The sequence below is a fragment of the Schistocerca gregaria genome, chromosome 8 (genome assembly GCF_023897955.1).
Source record: "Schistocerca gregaria isolate iqSchGreg1 chromosome 8, iqSchGreg1.2, whole genome shotgun sequence".
Classification (NCBI taxonomy): Eukaryota; Metazoa; Arthropoda; class Insecta; order Orthoptera; family Acrididae; genus Schistocerca; species Schistocerca gregaria.
The window spans coordinates 8,740,780-8,758,759 of NC_064927.1; the positions used below are offsets into that span (position 1 = coordinate 8,740,780).

At 46.5% G+C, this 17,980-nt stretch overlaps 12 non-coding genes across 12 annotated transcripts; all 12 read right to left on the reverse strand.

Moving 5' to 3' along the window:
- Positions 1-817: 817 nt before the first annotated feature.
- Positions 818-890, reverse strand: Trnak-cuu (transfer RNA lysine (anticodon CUU)). The gene has a single exon. It is a non-coding gene; the product is annotated as a tRNA-Lys (tRNA).
- Positions 891-2,332: 1,442 nt separating this feature from the next.
- Trnak-cuu (transfer RNA lysine (anticodon CUU)) lies at positions 2,333-2,405 on the reverse strand. The gene has a single exon. It is a non-coding gene; the product is annotated as a tRNA-Lys (tRNA).
- A 1,442-nt stretch (positions 2,406-3,847) lies between these two features.
- Trnak-cuu (transfer RNA lysine (anticodon CUU)) lies at positions 3,848-3,920 on the reverse strand. The gene has a single exon. It is a non-coding gene; the product is annotated as a tRNA-Lys (tRNA).
- Positions 3,921-5,362: 1,442 nt separating this feature from the next.
- Trnak-cuu (transfer RNA lysine (anticodon CUU)) lies at positions 5,363-5,435 on the reverse strand. Its single transcript has one exon. It is a non-coding gene; the product is annotated as a tRNA-Lys (tRNA).
- Positions 5,436-6,879: 1,444 nt separating this feature from the next.
- Trnak-cuu (transfer RNA lysine (anticodon CUU)) lies at positions 6,880-6,952 on the reverse strand. The gene has a single exon. It is a non-coding gene; the product is annotated as a tRNA-Lys (tRNA).
- Positions 6,953-8,394: 1,442 nt separating this feature from the next.
- Trnak-cuu (transfer RNA lysine (anticodon CUU)) lies at positions 8,395-8,467 on the reverse strand. The gene has a single exon. It is a non-coding gene; the product is annotated as a tRNA-Lys (tRNA).
- Positions 8,468-9,909: 1,442 nt separating this feature from the next.
- Trnak-cuu (transfer RNA lysine (anticodon CUU)) lies at positions 9,910-9,982 on the reverse strand. The gene has a single exon. It is a non-coding gene; the product is annotated as a tRNA-Lys (tRNA).
- Positions 9,983-11,424: 1,442 nt separating this feature from the next.
- On the reverse strand, positions 11,425-11,497 carry Trnak-cuu (transfer RNA lysine (anticodon CUU)). Its single transcript has one exon. It is a non-coding gene; the product is annotated as a tRNA-Lys (tRNA).
- Positions 11,498-12,918: 1,421 nt separating this feature from the next.
- Trnak-cuu (transfer RNA lysine (anticodon CUU)) lies at positions 12,919-12,991 on the reverse strand. The gene has a single exon. It is a non-coding gene; the product is annotated as a tRNA-Lys (tRNA).
- Positions 12,992-14,427: 1,436 nt separating this feature from the next.
- On the reverse strand, positions 14,428-14,500 carry Trnak-cuu (transfer RNA lysine (anticodon CUU)). The gene has a single exon. It is a non-coding gene; the product is annotated as a tRNA-Lys (tRNA).
- A 1,442-nt stretch (positions 14,501-15,942) lies between these two features.
- Trnak-cuu (transfer RNA lysine (anticodon CUU)) lies at positions 15,943-16,015 on the reverse strand. Its single transcript has one exon. It is a non-coding gene; the product is annotated as a tRNA-Lys (tRNA).
- Positions 16,016-17,457: 1,442 nt separating this feature from the next.
- Positions 17,458-17,530, reverse strand: Trnak-cuu (transfer RNA lysine (anticodon CUU)). Its single transcript has one exon. It is a non-coding gene; the product is annotated as a tRNA-Lys (tRNA).
- Between the last annotated feature and the right edge of the window lie 450 nt (positions 17,531-17,980).

Below are 17,980 nucleotides of genomic sequence, written 5' to 3' on the forward strand. Positions count from 1 at the left end.
CACCCATTCGTTACATTCAACCTCTTACGTGACCGACCAAATATAGACTGGGAAACAAGACCACACACTTCGTGCATACGGAATCGAAGGCAGGGCGTGCCTCGCCGCATTTGCCACGATGGCCATTTGCTACTCCTGCAGAAGCGGCGGCGGCAACGACGACGACGACGACGACGATGACGACCGCGAGAGGCTCTGACATATGTGAGAAATACATCTATAAAATGTAATTCAGACTGCCTCGTCCCACCTTATGCTGAACCGCTTTGGCAAAGGCTTTATCTGCGCCATTCGCCTTAATCACATCTGAGAGTAATTCTTAATAAAAGGCATGTCGCTAATTGTCCGTCATCACAGATACTGTTTGCTATACGGCCACGACGCGCAACTGATTTCCAAAATTCGACTTCTTCCTTTGAGGATGGAACTCACGACCTTTGGTTTACTAGTCCAGTGCTCTACCACTGAGCTAAAGAGGCGCGGCCTAGCGGTACTTTTGCATACTTCGTCCTTACGGTCGTCTGGATCATCAGACTTCAGCTGACAACACTTCATATTACCGACTAATATTTGCAGCTATGGCGACCCTTTACTGCTTGGCTACACATCTGACACTTAAGCGATGTCCTCTAAAAACAACAACACTTGCATTTCAGAACATGTCTTTCACACATGTCTCCAAAATCACCTTCACCTTCAAATACAGTTTCCTTGCGACTGACAGAGACGTAGGCAATGTTTAAAGTTGCTATTTCCATTACATCACGTTAATCAGAAAAACGGTAATTTACATCTGCAGCGGAACAAAATTCCGTTTCGCCCAGCGTGGGGCTCGAACCCACGACCCTGAGATTAAGAGTCTCATGCTTTACCGACTGAGCTAGACGGGCTGCTTCGGTGAATACTTGCCGGGCAGCACGTCACACAGTACTCGTTTGGGTTGGGTGGTCCCATACAGAATCTCTCCATGCTGCCTAATGTTTTCCTAATGTCACACTCGTCACGTACTTCACTTTTATTTCATAATCATTTCTGAGAGGTAAGGAATTGCATGATAACCTGCAGAGCTAGTGGCGTCAAAATTAACACTCATTCTTGATGTGACTCAAAAGGCGAACGAGTTACTTTCCGACGTTGTTTTAGATGTGCAAGTGCCAGTGGAAACTCGCGGTGACGGCACTCTGCCGACCATTTCGCTAGTTAACACCGGTCTTGTAGTGTGTGTTTCAAGCTCAAGAGCATCTCCAAGCAGAAAATGGTCAACAGCAACATTCAGACGGTTTCGTACTGCTCAAATGCTACATTAAAACGGTATGTTTCTTTTTCAGAACTGATAAGACACGAGCGTGACAGCATTCGAACCTGTAATCTTCAGATCCGAAGTCCGACGCCTTATCTATTAGGCCACACAGTCACTGACGACCAAGTGCAACTTGTATATGACTCATCTCGAAACGCTCACACCCCTGATAATTTGTGTTTTCGTTCTACACAGCCGCTGCCCTTGCTCTTTCCCACCTATTCGTTACATTCAACCTCTTACGTGACCGACCAAATATAGACTGGGAAACAAGACCACACACTTTGTGCATACGGAATCGAAGGCAGGGCGTGCCTCGCCGCATTTTCCACGATGGCCATTTGCTACTTCTGCAGAAGCGGCGGCGGCGGCGGCGACGAAGACGACGACGACGACGACCGCGAGAGGCTCTGACATATGTGAGAAATACATCTATAAAATGTAATTCAGACTGCCTCGTCCCACCTTATGCTGAACCGCTTTGGCAAAGGCTTTATCTGCGCCATTCGCCTTAATCATATCTGAGAGTAATTCTTAATAAAAGGCATGTCGCTAATTGTTCGTCATCACAGATACTGTTTGCTATACGGCCACGACGCGCAACTGATTTCCAAAATTGGACTTCTTCCTTTGAGGATGGAACTCACGACCCTTGGTTTACTAGTCCAGTGCTCTACCACTGAGTTAAAGAGGCGCGGCCTAGCGGTACTTTTGCGTACTTCGTCCTTACGGTCGTCTGGATCATCAGACTTCAGCTGACAACACTTCATATTACCGACTAATATTTGCAGCTATGGCGACCCTTTACTGCTTGGCTACACATCTGACACGTAACCGATGTCCTCTCCAAACAACAACACTTGCATTTCAGAACATGTCTTTCACACATGTCTACAAAATCACCTTCACCTTCAAATACAGTTTCCTTACGACTGACAGAGACGTAGGCAAAGTTTAAAGTTGCTATTTCCATTACATCACGTTAATCAGAAAAACGGTAATTTACATCTGCAGCGGAACAAAATTCCGTTTCGCCCAGCGGGGGGCTCGAACCGACGACCCTGAGATTAAGAGTCTAATGCTCTACCGACTGAGCTAGCCGGGCTGCTTCTGTGAATACTTGCCGGGCAGCACGTCACACAGTACTCGTTTGGGTTGGGTGGTCCCATACAGAATCTCTCCATGCTGCCTAATGTTTTCCTAATGTCACACTCGTCACGTACTTCACTTTTATTTCATAATCATTTCTGAGAGGTAAGGAATTGCATGATAACCTGCAGAGCTAGTGGCGTCAAAATTAACACTCATTCTTGATGTGACTCAAAAGGCGAACGAGTTACTTTCCGACGTTGTTTTAGATGTGCAAGTGCCAGTGGAAACTCGCGGTGACGGCACTCTGCCGACCATTTCGCTAGTTAACACCGGTCTTGTAGTGTGTGTTTCAAGCTCAAGAGCATCTCCAAGCAGAAAATGGTCAACAGCAACATTCAGACGGTTTCGTACTGCTCAAATGCTACATTAAAACGGTATGTTTCTTTTTCAGAACTGATAAAACACGAGCGTGACAGCATTCGAACCTGTAATCTTCAGATCCCAAGTCCGACACTTTATCTATTAGGCCACACAGTCACTGACGACCAAGTGCAACTTGTATATGACTCATCTCGAAACGCTCACACCCCTGATAATTTGTGTTTTCGTTCTACACAGCCGCTGCCCTTGCTCTTTCCCACCCATTCGTTACATTCAACCTCTTACGTGACCGACCAAATATAGACTGGGAAACAAGACCACACACTTTGTGCATACGGAATCGAAGGCAGGGCGTGCCTCGCCGCATTTGCCACGATGGCCATTTGCTACTTCTGCAGAAGCGGCGGCGGCGGCGGCGACGAAGACGACGACGACGACGACCGCGAGAGGCTCTGACATATGTGAGAAATACATCTATAAAATGTAATTCAGACTGCCTCGTCCCACCTTATGCTGAACCGCTTTGGCAAAGGCTTTATCTGCGCCATTCGCCTTAATCACGTCTGAGAGTAATTCTTAATAAAAGGCATGTCGCTAATTGTTCGTCATCACAGATACTGTTTGCTATACGGCCACGACGCGCAACTGATTTCCAAAATTCGACTTCTTCCTTTGAGGATGGAACTCACGACCCTTGGTTTACTAGTCCAGCGCTCTACCACTGAGTTAAAGAGGCGCGGCCTAGCGGTACTTTTGCGTACTTCGTCCTTACGGTCGTCTGGATCATCAGACTTCAGCTGACAACACTTCATATTACCGACTAATATTTGCAGCTATGGCGACCCTTTACTGCTTGGCTACACATCTGACACGTAACCGATGTCCTCTCCAAACAACAACACTTGCATTTCAGAACATGTCTTTCACACATGTCTACAAAATCACCTTCACCTTCAAATACAGTTTCCTTACGACTGACAGAGACGTAGGCAAAGTTTAAAGTTGCTATTTCCATTACATCACGTTAATCAGAAAAACGGTAATTTACATCTGCAGCGGAACAAAATTCCGTTTCGTCCAGCGTGGGGCTCGAACCCACGACCTTGAGATTAAGAGTCTAATGCTCTACCGACTGAGCTAGCCGGGCTGCTTCAGTGAATACTTGCCGGGCAGCACGTCACACAGTACTCGTTTGGGTTGGGTGGTCCCATACAGAATCTCTCCATGCTGCCTAATGTTTTCCTAATGTCACACTCGTCACGTACTTCACTTTTATTTCATAATCATTTCTGAGAGGTAAGGAATTGCATGATAACCTGCAGAGCTAGTGGCGTCAAAATTAACACTCATTCTTGATGTGACTCAAAAGGCGAACGAGTTACTTTCCGACGTTGTTTTAGATGTGCAAGTGCCAGTGGAAACTCGCGGTGACGGCACTCTGCCGACCATTTCGCTAGTTAACACCGGTCTTGTAGTGTGTGTTTCAAGCTCAAGAGCATCTCCAAGCAGAAAATGGTCAACAGCAACATTCAGACGGTTTCGTACTGCTCAAATGCTACATTAAAACGGTATGTTTCTTTTTCAGAACTGATAAAACACGAGCGTGACAGCATTCGAACCTGTAATCTTCAGATCCCAAGTCCGACACCTTATCTATTAGGCCACACAGTCACTGACGACCAAGTGCAACTTGTATATGACTCATCTCGAAACGCTCACACCCCTGATAATTTGTGTTTTCGTTCTACACAGCCGCTGCCCTTGCTCTTTCCCACCCATTCGTTACATTCAACCTCTTACGTGACCGACCAAATATAGACTGGGAAACAAGACCACACACTTTGTGCATACGGAATCGAAGGCAGGGCGTGCCTCGCCGCATTTGCCACGATGGCCATTTGCTACTTCTGCAGAAGCGGCGGCGGCGGCGGCGACGAAGACGACGACGACGACGACCGCGAGAGGCTCTGACATATGTGAGAAATACATCTATAAAATGTAATTCAGACTGCCTCGTCCCACCTTATGCTGAACCGCTTTGGCAAAGGCTTTATCTGCGCCATTCGCCTTAATCACATCTGAGAGTAATTCTTAATAAAAGGCATGTCGCTAATTGTCCGTCATCACAGATACTGTTTGCTATACGGCCACGACGCGCAACTGATTTCCAAAATTCGACTTCTTCCTTTGAGGATGGAACTAACGACCCTTGGTTTACTAGTCCAGTGCTCTACCACTGAGCTAAAGAGGCGCGGTCTAGCGGTACTTTTGCATACTTCATCCTTACGGTCGTCTGGATCATCAGACTTCAGCTGACAACACTTCATATTACCGACTAATATTTGCAGCTATGGCGACCCTTTACTGCTTGGCTACACATCTGACACGTAACCGATGTCCTCTCCAAACAACAACACTTGCATTTCAGAACATGTCTTTCACACATGTCTACAAAATCACCTTCACCTTCAAATACAGTTTCCTTGCGACTGACAGAGACGTAGGCAAAATTTAAAGTTGCTATTTCCATTACATCACGTTAATCAGAAAAACGGTAATTTACATCTGCAGCGGAACAAAATTCCGTTTCGCCCAGCGTGGGGCTCGAAACCACGACCCTGAGATTAAGAGTCTCATGCTATACCGACTGAGCTAGACGGGCTGCTTCGGTGAAATACTTGCCGGGCAGCACGTCACACAGTACTCGTTTGGGTTGGGTGGTCCCATACAGAATCTCTCCATGCTGCCTAATGTTTTCCTAACGTCACACTCGTCACGTACTTCACTTTTATTTCATAATCATTTCTGAGAGGTAAGGAATTGCATGACAACCTGCAGAGCTAGTGGCGTCAAAATTAACACTCATGCTTGATGTGACTCAAAAGGCGAAACGAGTTACTTTCCGACGTTGTTTTAGATGTGCAAGTGCCAGTGGAAACTCGCGGTGACGGCTCTCTGCCGACCATTTCGCTAGTTAACACCGGTCTTGTAGTGTGTGTTTCAAGCTCAAGAGCATCTCCAAGCAGAAAATGGTCAACAGCAACATTCAGACGGTTTCGTACTGCTCAAATGCTACATTAAAACGGTATGTTTCTTTTTCAGAACTGATAAAACACGAGCGTGACAGCATTCGAACCTGTAATCTTCAGATCCGAAGTCCGACGTCTTATCTATTAGGCCACACAGTCACTGACGACCAAGTGCAACTTGTATATGACTCATCTCGAAACGCTCACACCCCTGATAATTTGTGTTTTCGTTCTACACAGCCGCTGCCCTTGCTCTTTCCCACCCATTCGTTACATTCAACCTCTTACATGACCGACCAAATATAGACTGGGAAACAAGACCACACACTTCGTGCATACGGAATCGAAGGCAGGGCGTGCCTCGCCGCATTTGCCACGATGGCCATTTGCTACTCCTGCAGAAGCGGCGGCGGCAACGACGACGACGACGACGACGATGACGACCGCGAGAGGCTCTGACATATGTGAGAAATACATCTATAAAATGTAATTCAGACTGCCTCGTCCCACCTTATGCTGAACCGCTTTGGCAAAGGCTTTATCTGCGCCATTCGCCTTAATCACATCTGAGAGTAATTCTTAATAAAAGGCATGTCGCTAATTGTCCGTCATCACAGATACTGTTTGCTATACGGCCACGACGCGCAACTGATTTCCAAAATTCGACTTCTTCCTTTGAGGATGGAACTCACGACCTTTGGTTTACTAGTCCAGTGCTCTACCACTGAGCTAAAGAGGCGCGGCCTAGCGGTACTTTTGCATACTTCGTCCTTACGGTCGTCTGGATCATCAGACTTCAGCTGACAACACTTCATATTACCGACTAATATTTGCAGCTATGGCGACCCTTTACTGCTTGGCTACACATCTGACACTTAAGCGATGTCCTCTCCAAACAACAACACTTGCATTTCAGAACATGTCTTTCACACATGTCTCCAAAATCACCTTCACCTTCAAATACAGTTTCCTTGCGACTGACAGAGACGTAGGCAAAGTTTAAAGTTGCTATTTCCATTACATCACGTTAATCAGAAAAACGGTAATTTACATCTGCAGCGGAACAAAATTCCGTTTCGCCCAGCGTGGGGCTCGAACCCACGACCCTGAGATTAAGAGTCTCATGCTTTACCGACTGAGCTAGACGGGCTGCTTCGGTGAATACTTGCCGGGCAGCACGTCACACAGTACTCGTTTGGGTTGGGTGGTCCCATACAGAATCTCTCCATGCTGCCTAATGTTTTCCTAATGTCACACTCGTCACGTACTTCACTTTTATTTCATAATCATTTCTGAGAGGTAAGGAATTGCATGATAACCTGCAGAGCTAGTGGCGTCAAAATTAACACTCATTCTTGATGTGACTCAAAAGGCGAACGAGTTACTTTCCGACGTTGTTTTAGATGTGCAAGTGCCAGTGGAAACTCGCGGTGACGGCACTCTGCCGACCATTTCGCTAGTTAACACCGGTCTTGTAGTGTGTGTTTCAAGCTCAAGAGCATCTCCAAGCAGAAAATGGTCAACAGCAACATTCAGACGGTTTCGTACTGCTCAAATGCTACATTAAAACGGTATGTTTCTTTTTCAGAACTGATAAGACACGAGCGTGACAGCATTCGAACCTGTAATCTTCAGATCCGAAGTCCGACGCCTTATCTATTAGGCCACACAGTCACTGACGACCAAGTGCAACTTGTATATGACTCATCTCGAAACGCTCACACCCCTGATAATTTGTGTTTTCGTTCTACACAGCCGCTGCCCTTGCTCTTTCCCACCTATTCGTTACATTCAACCTCTTACGTGACCGACCAAATATAGACTGGGAAACAAGACCACACACTTTGTGCATACGGAATCGAAGGCAGGGCGTGCCTCGCCGCATTTTCCACGATGGCCATTTGCTACTTCTGCAGAAGCGGCGGCGGCGGCGGCGACGAAGACGACGACGACGACGACCGCGAGAGGCTCTGACATATGTGAGAAATACATCTATAAAATGTAATTCAGACTGCCTCGTCCCACCTTATGCTGAACCGCTTTGGCAAAGGCTTTATCTGCGCCATTCGCCTTAATCACATCTGAGAGTAATTCTTAATAAAAGGCATGTCGCTAATTGTTCGTCATCACAGATACTGTTTGCTATACGGCCACGACGCGCAACTGATTTCCAAAATTCGACTTCTTCCTTTGAGGATGGAACTCACGACCCTTGGTTTACTAGTCCAGTGCTCTACCACTGAGTTAAAGAGGCGCGGCCTAGCGGTACTTTTGCGTACTTCGTCCTTACGGTCGTCTGGATCATCAGACTTCAGCTGACAACACTTCATATTACCGACTAATATTTGCAGCTATGGCGACCCTTTACTGCTTGGCTACACATCTGACACGTAACCGATGTCCTCTCCAAACAACAACACTTGCATTTCAGAACATGTCTTTCACACATGTCTACAAAATCACCTTCACCTTCAAATACAGTTTCCTTACGACTGACAGAGACGTAGGCAAAGTTTAAAGTTGCTATTTCCATTACATCACGTTAATCAGAAAAACGGTAATTTACATCTGCAGCGGAACAAAATTCCGTTTCGCCCAGCGTGGGGCTCGAACCGACGACCTTGAGATTAAGAGTCTAATGCTCTACCGACTGAGCTAGCCGGGCTGCTTCTGTGAATACTTGCCGGGCAGCACGTCACACAGTACTCGTTTGGGTTGGGTGGTCCCATACAGAATCTCTCCATGCTGCCTAATGTTTTCCTAATGTCACACTCGTCACGTACTTCACTTTTATTTCATAATCATTTCTGAGAGGTAAGGAATTGCATGATAACCTGCAGAGCTAGTGGCGTCAAAATTAACACTCATTCTTGATGTGACTCAAAAGGCGAACGAGTTACTTTCCGACGTTGTTTTAGATGTGCAAGTGCCAGTGGAAAGTCGCGGTGACGGCACTCTGCCGACCATTTCGCTAGTTAACACCGGTCTTGTAGTGTGTGTTTCAAGCTCAAGAGCATCTCCAAGCAGAAAATGGTCAACAGCAACATTCAGACGGTTTCGTACTGCTCAAATGCTACATTAAAACGGTATGTTTCTTTTTCAGAACTGATAAAACACGAGCGTGACAGCATTCGAACCTGTAATCTTCAGATCCCAAGTCCGAAACTTTATCTATTAGGCCACACAGTCACTGACGACCAAGTGCAACTTGTATATGACTCATCTCGAAACGCTCACCCCCCTGATAATTTGTGTTTTCGTTCTACACAGCCGCTGCCCTTGCTCTTTCCCACCCATTCGTTACATTCAACCTCTTACGTGACCGACCAAATATAGACTGGGAAACAAGACCACACACTTTGTGCATACGGAATCGAAGGCAGGGCGTGCCTCGCCGCATTTGCCACGATGGCCATTTGCTACTTCTGCAGAAGCGGCGGCGGCGGCGGCGACGAAGACGACGACGACGACGACCGCGAGAGGCTCTGACATATGTGAGAAATACATCTATAAAATGTAATTCAAACTGCCTCGTCCCACCTTATGCTGAACCGCTTTGGCAAAGGCTTTATCTGCGCCATTCGCCTTAATCACGTCTGAGAGTAATTCTTAATAAAAGGCAAGTCGCTAATTGTTCGTCATCACAGATACTGTTTGCTATACGGCCACGACGCGCAACTGATTTCCAAAATTCGACTTCTTCCTTTGAGGATGGAACTCACGACCCTTGGTTTACTAGTCCAGCGCTCTACCACTGAGTTAAAGAGGCGCGGCCTAGCGGTACTTTTGCGTACTTCGTCCTTACGGTCGTCTGGATCATCAGACTTCAGCTGACAACACTTCATATTACCGACTAATATTTGCAGCTATGGCGACCCTTTACTGCTTGGCTACACATCTGACACGTAACCGATGTCCTCTCCAAACAACAACACTTGCATTTCAGAACATGTCTTTCACACATGTCTACAAAATCACCTTCACCTTCAAATACAGTTTCCTTACGACTGACAGAGACGTAGGCAAAGTTTAAAGTTGCTATTTCCATTACATCACGTTAATCAGAAAAACGGTAATTTACATCTGCAGCGGAACAAAATTCCGTTTCGCCCAGCGTGGGGCTCGAACCCACGACCTTGAGATTAAGAGTCTAATGCTCTACCGACTGAGCTAGCCGGGCTGCTTCTGTGAATACTTGCCGGGCAGCACGTCACACAGTACTCGTTTGGGTTGGGTGGTCCCATACAGAATCTCTCCATGCTGCCTAATGTTTTCCTAATGTCACACTCGTCACGTACTTCACTTTTATTTCATAATCATTTCTGAGAGGTAAGGAATTGCATGATAACCTGCAGAGCTAGTGGCGTCAAAATTAACACTCATTCTTGATGTGACTCAAAAGGCGAACGAGTTACTTTCCGACGTTGTTTTAGATGTGCAAGTGCCAGTGGAAACTCGCGGTGACGGCACTCTGCCGACCATTTCGCTAGTTAACACCGGTCTTGTAGTGTGTGTTTCAAGCTCAAGAGCATCTCCAAGCAGAAAATGGTCAACAGCAACATTCAGACGGTTTCGTACTGCTCAAATGCTACATTAAAACGGTATGTTTCTTTTTCAGAACTGATAAAACACGAGCGTGACAGCATTCGAACCTGTAATCTTCAGATCCCAAGTCCGACACCTTATCTATTAGGCCACACAGTCACTGACGACCAAGTGCAACTTGTATATGACTCATCTCGAAACGCTCACACCCCTGATAATTTGTGTTTTCGTTCTACACAGCCGCTGCCCTTGCTCTTTCCCACCCATTCGTTACATTCAACCTCTTACGTGACCGACCAAATATAGACTGGGAAACAAGACCACACACTTTGTGCATACGGAATCGAAGGCAGGGCGTGCCTCGCCGCATTTGCCACGATGGCCATTTGCTACTTCTGCAGAAGCGGCGGCGGCGGCGGCGACGAAGACGACGACGACGACGACCGCGAGAGGCTCTGACATATGTGAGAAATACATCTATAAAATGTAATTCAGACTGCCTCGTCCCACCTTATGCTGAACCGCTTTGGCAAAGGCTTTATCTGCGCCATTCGCCTTAATCACATCTGAGAGTAATTCTTAATAAAAGGCATGTCGCTAATTGTTCGTCATCACAGATACTGTTTGCTATACGGCCACGACGCGCAACTGATTTCCAAAATTCGACTTCTTCCTTTGAGGATGGAACTCACGACCCTTGGTTTACTAGTCCAGTGCTCTACCACTGAGCTAAAGAGGCGCGGCCTAGCGGTACTTTTGCATACTTCGTCCTTACGGTCGTCTGGATCATCAGACTTCAGCTGACAACACTTCATATTACCGACTAATATTTGCAGCTATGGCGACCCTTTACTGCTTGGCTACACATCTGACACGTAACCGATGTCCTCTCCAAACAACAACACTTGCATTTCAGAACATGTCTTTCACACATGTCTACAAAATCACCTTCACCTTCAAATACAGTTTCCTTGCGACTGACAGAGACGTAGGCAAAGTTTAAAGTTGCTATTTCCATTACATCACGTTAATCAGAAAAACGGTAATTTACATCTGCAGCGGAACAAAATTCCGTTTCGCCCAGCGTAGGGCTCGAACCCACGACCCTGAGATTAAGAGTCTCACGCTCTACCGACTGAGCTAGCCGGGCTGCTTCGTTGAATACTTGCAGGGCAGCACGTCACACAGTACTCGTTTGGGTTGGGTGGTCCCATACAGAATCTCTCCATGCTGCCTAATGTTTTCCTAACGTCACACTCGTCACGTACTTCACTTTTATTTCATAATCATTTCTGAGAGGTAAGGAATTGCATGACAACCTGCAGAGCTAGTGGCGTCAAAATTAACACTCATACTTGATGTGACTCAAAAGGCGAACGAGTTACTTTCCGACGTTGTTTTAGATGTGCAAGTGCCAGTGGAAACTCGCGGTGACGGCACTCTGCCGACCATTTCGCTAGTTAACACCGGTCTTGTAGTGTGTGTTTCAAGCTCAAGAGCATCTCCAAGCAGAAAATGGTCAACAGCAACATTCAGACGGTTTCGTACTGCTCAAATGCTACATTAAAACGGTATGTTTCTTTTTCAGAACTGATAAAACACGAGCGTGACAGCATTCGAACCTGTAATCTTCAGATCCGAAGTCCGACGTCTTATCTATTAGGCCACACAGTCACTGACGACCAAGTGCAACTTGTATATGACTCATCTCGAAACGCTCACACCCCTGATAATTTGTGTTTTCGTTCTACACAGCCGCTGCCCTTGCTCTTTCCCACCCATTCGTTACATTCAACCTCTTACGTGACCGACCAAATATAGACTGGGAAACAAGACCACACACTTTGTGCATACGGAATCGAAGGCAGGGCGTGCCTCGCCGCTTTTGCCACGATGGCCATTTGCTACTTCTGCAGAAGCGGCAGCGGCGACGACGACCGCGAGAGGCTCTGACATATGTGAGAAATACATCTATAAAATGTAATTCAGACTGCCTCGTTCCACCTTATGCTGAACCGCTTTGGCAAAGGCTTTATCTGCGCCATTCGCGTTAATCACATCTGAGAGTAATTCTTAATAAAAGGCATGTCGCTAATTGTTCGTCATCACAGATACTGTTTGCTATACGGCCACGACGCGCAACTGATTTCCAAAATTCGACTTCTTCCTTTGAGGATGGAACTCACGGCCCTTGGTTTACTAGTCCAGTGCTCTACCACTGAGCTACAGAGGCGCGGCCTAGCGGCACCTTTGCGTACTTCGTCCTTACGGTCGTCTGGATCATCAGACTTCAGCTGACAACACTTCATATTACCGACTAATATTTGCAGCTATGGCGACCCATTACTGCTTGGCTACACATCTGACACGTAACCGATGTCCTCTCCAAACAACAACACTTGCATTTCAGAACATGTCTTTCACACATGTCTACAAAATCACCTTCACCTTCAAATACAGTTTCCTTGCGACTGACAGAGACGTAGGCAAAGTTTAAAGTTGCTATTTCCATTACATCACGTTAATCAGAAAAACGGTAATTTACATCTGCAGCGGAACAAAATTCCGTTTCGCCCAGCGTGGGGCTCGAACCCACGACCCTGAGATTAAGAGTCTCATGCTCTACCGACGGAGCTAGCCGGGCTGCTTCGGTGAATACTTGCCGGGCAGCACGTCACACAGTACTCGTTTGGGTTGGGTGGTCCCATACAGAATCTCTCCATGCTGCCTAATGTTTTCCTAACGTCACACTCGTCACGTACTTCACTTTTATTTCATAATCATTTCTGAGAGGTAAGGAATTGCATGACAACCTGCAGAGCTAGTGGCGTCAAAATTAACACTCATACTTGATGTGACTCAAAAGGCGAACGAGTTACTTTCCTACGTTGTTTTTAATGTGCAAGTGCCAGTGGAAACTTGCGGTGACGGCACTCTGCCGACCATTTCGCTAGTTAACACCGGTCTTGTAGTGTGTGTTTCAAGCTCAAGAGCATCTCCAAGCAGAAAATGGTCAACAGCAACATTCAGACGGTTTCGTGCTGCTCAAATGCTACATTAAAACGGTATGTTTCTTTTTCAGAACTGATAAAATACGAGCGTGACAGCATTCGAACCTGTAATCTTCAGATCCGAAGTCCGACGCCTTATCTATTAGGCCACACAGTCACTGACGACCAAGTGCAACTTGTATATGACTCATCTCGAAACGCTCACACCCCTGATAATTTGTGTTTTCGTTCTACACAGCCGCTGCCCTTGCTCTTTCCCACCCATTCGTTACATTCAACCTCTTACGTGACCGACCAAATATAGACTGGGAAACAAGACCACACACTTCGTGCATACGGAATCGAAGGCAGGGCGTGCCTCGCCGCATTTGCCACGATGGCCATTTGCTACTTCTGCAGAAGCGGCGGCGGCGGGGGCGGCGACGACGACGACGACTGCGAGAGGCTCTGACATATGTGAGAAATACATCTATAAAATGTAATTCACACATCCTCGTCCCACCTTATGCTGAACCGCTTTGGCAAAGGCTTTATCTGCGCCATTCGCCTTAATCACATCTGAGAGTAATTCTTAATAAAAGGCATGTCGCTAATTGTTCGTCATTACAGATACTGTTTGCTATACGGCCACGACGCGCAACTGATTTCCAAAATTCGACTTCTTCCTTTGAGGATGGAACTCACGACCCTTGGTTTACTAGTCCAGTGCTCTACCACTGAGCTAAAGAGGCGGGGCCTGGCGGTACCTTTGCGTACTTCGTCCTTACGGTCGTCTGGATCATCAGACTTCAGCTGACAACACTTCATATTACCGACTAATATTTGCAGCTATGGCGACCCATTACTGCTTGGCTACACATCTGACACGTAACCGATGTCCTCTCCAAACAACAACACTTGCATTTCAGAACATGTCTTTCACACATGTCTACAAAATCACCTTCACCTTCAAATACAGTTTCCTTGCGACTGACAGAGACGTAGGCAAAGTTTAAAGTTGCTATTTCCATTACATCACGTTAATCAGAAAAACGGTAATTTACATCTGCAGCGGAACAAAATTCCGTTTCGCCCAGCGTGGGGCTCGAACCGACGACCTTGAGGTTAAGAGTCTAATGCTCTACCGACTGAGCTAGCCGGGCTGCTTCTGTGAATACTTGCCGGGCAGCACGTCACACAGTACTCGTTTGGGTTGGGTGGTCCCATACAGAATCTCTCCATGCTGCCTAATGTTTTCCTAATGTCACACTCGTCACGTACTTCACTTTTATTTCATAATCATTTCTGAGAGGTAAGGAATTGCATGATAACCTGCAGAGCTAGTGGCGTCAAAATTAACACTCATTCTTGATGTGACTCAAAAGGCGAACGAGTTACTTTCCGACGTTGTTTTAGATGTGCAAGTGCCAGTGGAAACTCGCGGTGACGGCACTCTGCCGACCATTTCGCTAGTTAACACCGGTCTTGTAGTGTGTGTTTCAAGCTCAAGAGCATCTCCAAGCAGAAAATGGTCAACAGCAACATTCAGACGGTTTCGTACTGCTCAAATGCTACATTAAAACGGTATGTTTCTTTTTCAGAACTGATAAAACACGAGCGTGACAGCATTCGAACCTGTAATCTTCAGATCCCAAGTCCGACACTTTATCTATTAGGCCACACAGTCACTGACGACCAAGTGCAACTTGTATATGACTCATCTCGAAACGCTCACACCCCTGATAATTTGTGTTTTCGTTCTACACAGCCGCTGCCCTTGCTCTTTCCCACCCATTCGTTACATTCAACCTCTTACGTGACCGACCAAATATAGACTGGGAAACAAGACCACACACTTTGTGCATACGGAATCGAAGGCAGGGCGTGCCTCGCCGCATTTGCCACGATGGCCATTTGCTACTTCTGCAGAAGCGGCGGCGGCGGCGGCGACGAAGACGACGACGACGACGACCGCGAGAGGCTCTGACATATGTGAGAAATACATCTATAAAATGTAATTCAGACTGCCTCGTCCCACCTTATGCTGAACCGCTTTGGCAAAGGCTTTATCTGCGCCATTCGCCTTAATCACGTCTGAGAGTAATTCTTAATAAAAGGCATGTCGCTAATTGTTCGTCATCACAGATACTGTTTGCTATACGGATACGACGCGCAACTGATTTCCAAAATTCGACTTCTTCCTTTGAGGATGGAACTCACGACCCTTGGTTTACTAGTCCAGCGCTCTACCACTGAGTTAAAGAGGCGCGGCCTAGCGGTACTTTTGCGTACTTCGTCCTTACGGTCGTCTGGATCATCAGACTTCAGCTGACAACACTTCATATTACCGACTAATATTTGCAGCTATGGCGACCCTTTACTGCTTGGCTACACATCTGACACGTAACCGATGTCCTCTCCAAACAACAACACTTGCATTTCAGAACATGTCTTTCACACATGTCTACAAAATCACCTTCACCTTCAAATACAGTTTCCTTACGACTGACAGAGACGTAGGCAAAGTTTAAAGTTGCTATTTCCATTACATCACGTTAATCAGAAAAACGGTAATTTACATCTGCAGCGGAACAAAATTCCGTTTCGCCCAGCGTGGGGCTCGAACCCACGACCTTGAGATTAAGAGTCTAATGCTCTACCGACTGAGCTAGCCGGGCTGCTTCTGTGAATACTTGCCTGGCAGCACGTCACACAGTACTCGTTTGGGTTGGGTGGTCCCATACAGAATCTCTCCATGCTGCCTAATGTTTTCCTAATGTCACACTCGTCACGTACTTCACTTTTATTTCATAATCATTTCTGAGAGGTAAGGAATTGCATGATAACCTGCAGAGCTAGTGGCGTCAAAATTAACACTCATTCTTGATGTGACTCAAAAGGCGAACGAGTTACTTTCCGACGTTGTTTTAGATGTGCAAGTGCCAGTGGAAACTCGCGGTGACGGCACTCTGCCGACCATTTCGCTAGTTAACACCGGTCTTGTAGTGTGTGTTTCAAGCTCAAGAGCATCTCCAAGCAGAAAATGGTCAACAGCAACATTCAGACGGTTTCGAACTGCTCAAATGCTACATTAAAACGGTATGTTTCTTTTTCAGAACTGATAAAACACGAGCGTGACAGCATTCGAACCTGTAATCTTCAGATCCCAAGTCCGACACCTTATCTATTAGGCCACACAGTCACTGACGACCAAGTGCAACTTGTATATGACTCATCTCGAAACGCTCACACCCCTGATAATTTGTGTTTTCGTTCTACACAGCCGCTGCCCTTGCTCTTTCCCACCCATTCGTTACATTCAACCTCTTACGTGACCGACCAAATATAGACTGGGAAACAAGACCACACACTTTGTGCATACGGAATCGAAGGCAGGGCGTGCCTCGCCGCATTTGCCACGATGGCCATTTGCTACTTCTGCAGAAGCGGCGGCGGCGGCGGCGACGAAGACGACGACGACGACGACCGCGAGAGGCTCTGACATATGTGAGAAATACATCTATAAAATGTAATTCAGACTGCCTCGTCCCACCTTATGCTGAACCGCTTTGGCAAAGGCTTTATCTGCGCCATTCGCCTTAATCACATCTGAGAGTAATTCTTAATAAAAGGCATGTCGCTAATTGTTCGTCATCACAGATACTGTTTGCTATACGGCCACGACGCGCAACTGATTTCCAAAATTCGACTTCTTCCTTTGAGGATGGAACTCACGACCCTTGGTTTACTAGTCCAGTGCTCTACCACTGAGCTAAAGAGGCGTGGCCTAGCGGTACTTTTGCATACTTCGTCCTTACGGTCGTCTGGATCATCAGACTTCAGCTGACAACACTTCATATTACCGACTAATATTTGCAGCTATGGCGACCCTTTACTGCTTGGCTACACATCTGACACGTAACCGATGTCCTCTCCAAACAACAACACTTGCATTTCAGAACATGTCTTTCACACATGTCTACAAAATCACCTTCACCTTCAAATACAGTTTCCTTGCGACTGACAGAGACGTAGGCAAAGTTTAAAGTTGCTATTTCCATTACATCACGTTAATCAGAAAAACGGTAATTTACATCTGCAGCGGAACAAAATTCCGTTTCGCCCAGCGTAGGGCTCGAACCCACGACCCTGAGATTAAGAGTCTCACGCTCTACCGACTGAGCTAGCCGGGCTGCTTCGTTGAATACTTGCAGGGCAGCACGTCACACAGTACTCGTTTGGGTTGGGTGGTCCCATACAGAATCTCTCCATGCTGCCTAATGTTTTCCTAACGTCACACTCGTCACGTACTTCACTTTTATTTCATAATCATTTCTGAGAGGTAAGGAATTGCATGACAACCTGCAGAGCTAGTGGCGTCAAAATTAACACTCATACTTGATGTGACTCAAAAGGCGAACGAGTTACTTTCCGACGTTGTTTTAGATGTGCAAGTGCCAGTGGAAACTTGCGGTGACGGCACTCTGCCGACCATTTCGCTAGTTAACACCGGTCTTGTAGTGTGTGTTTCAAGCTCAAGAGCATCTCCAAGCAGAAAATGGTCAACAGCAACATTCAGACGGTTTCGTACTGCTCAAATGCTACATTAAAACGGTATGTTTCTTTTTCAGAACTGATAAAAC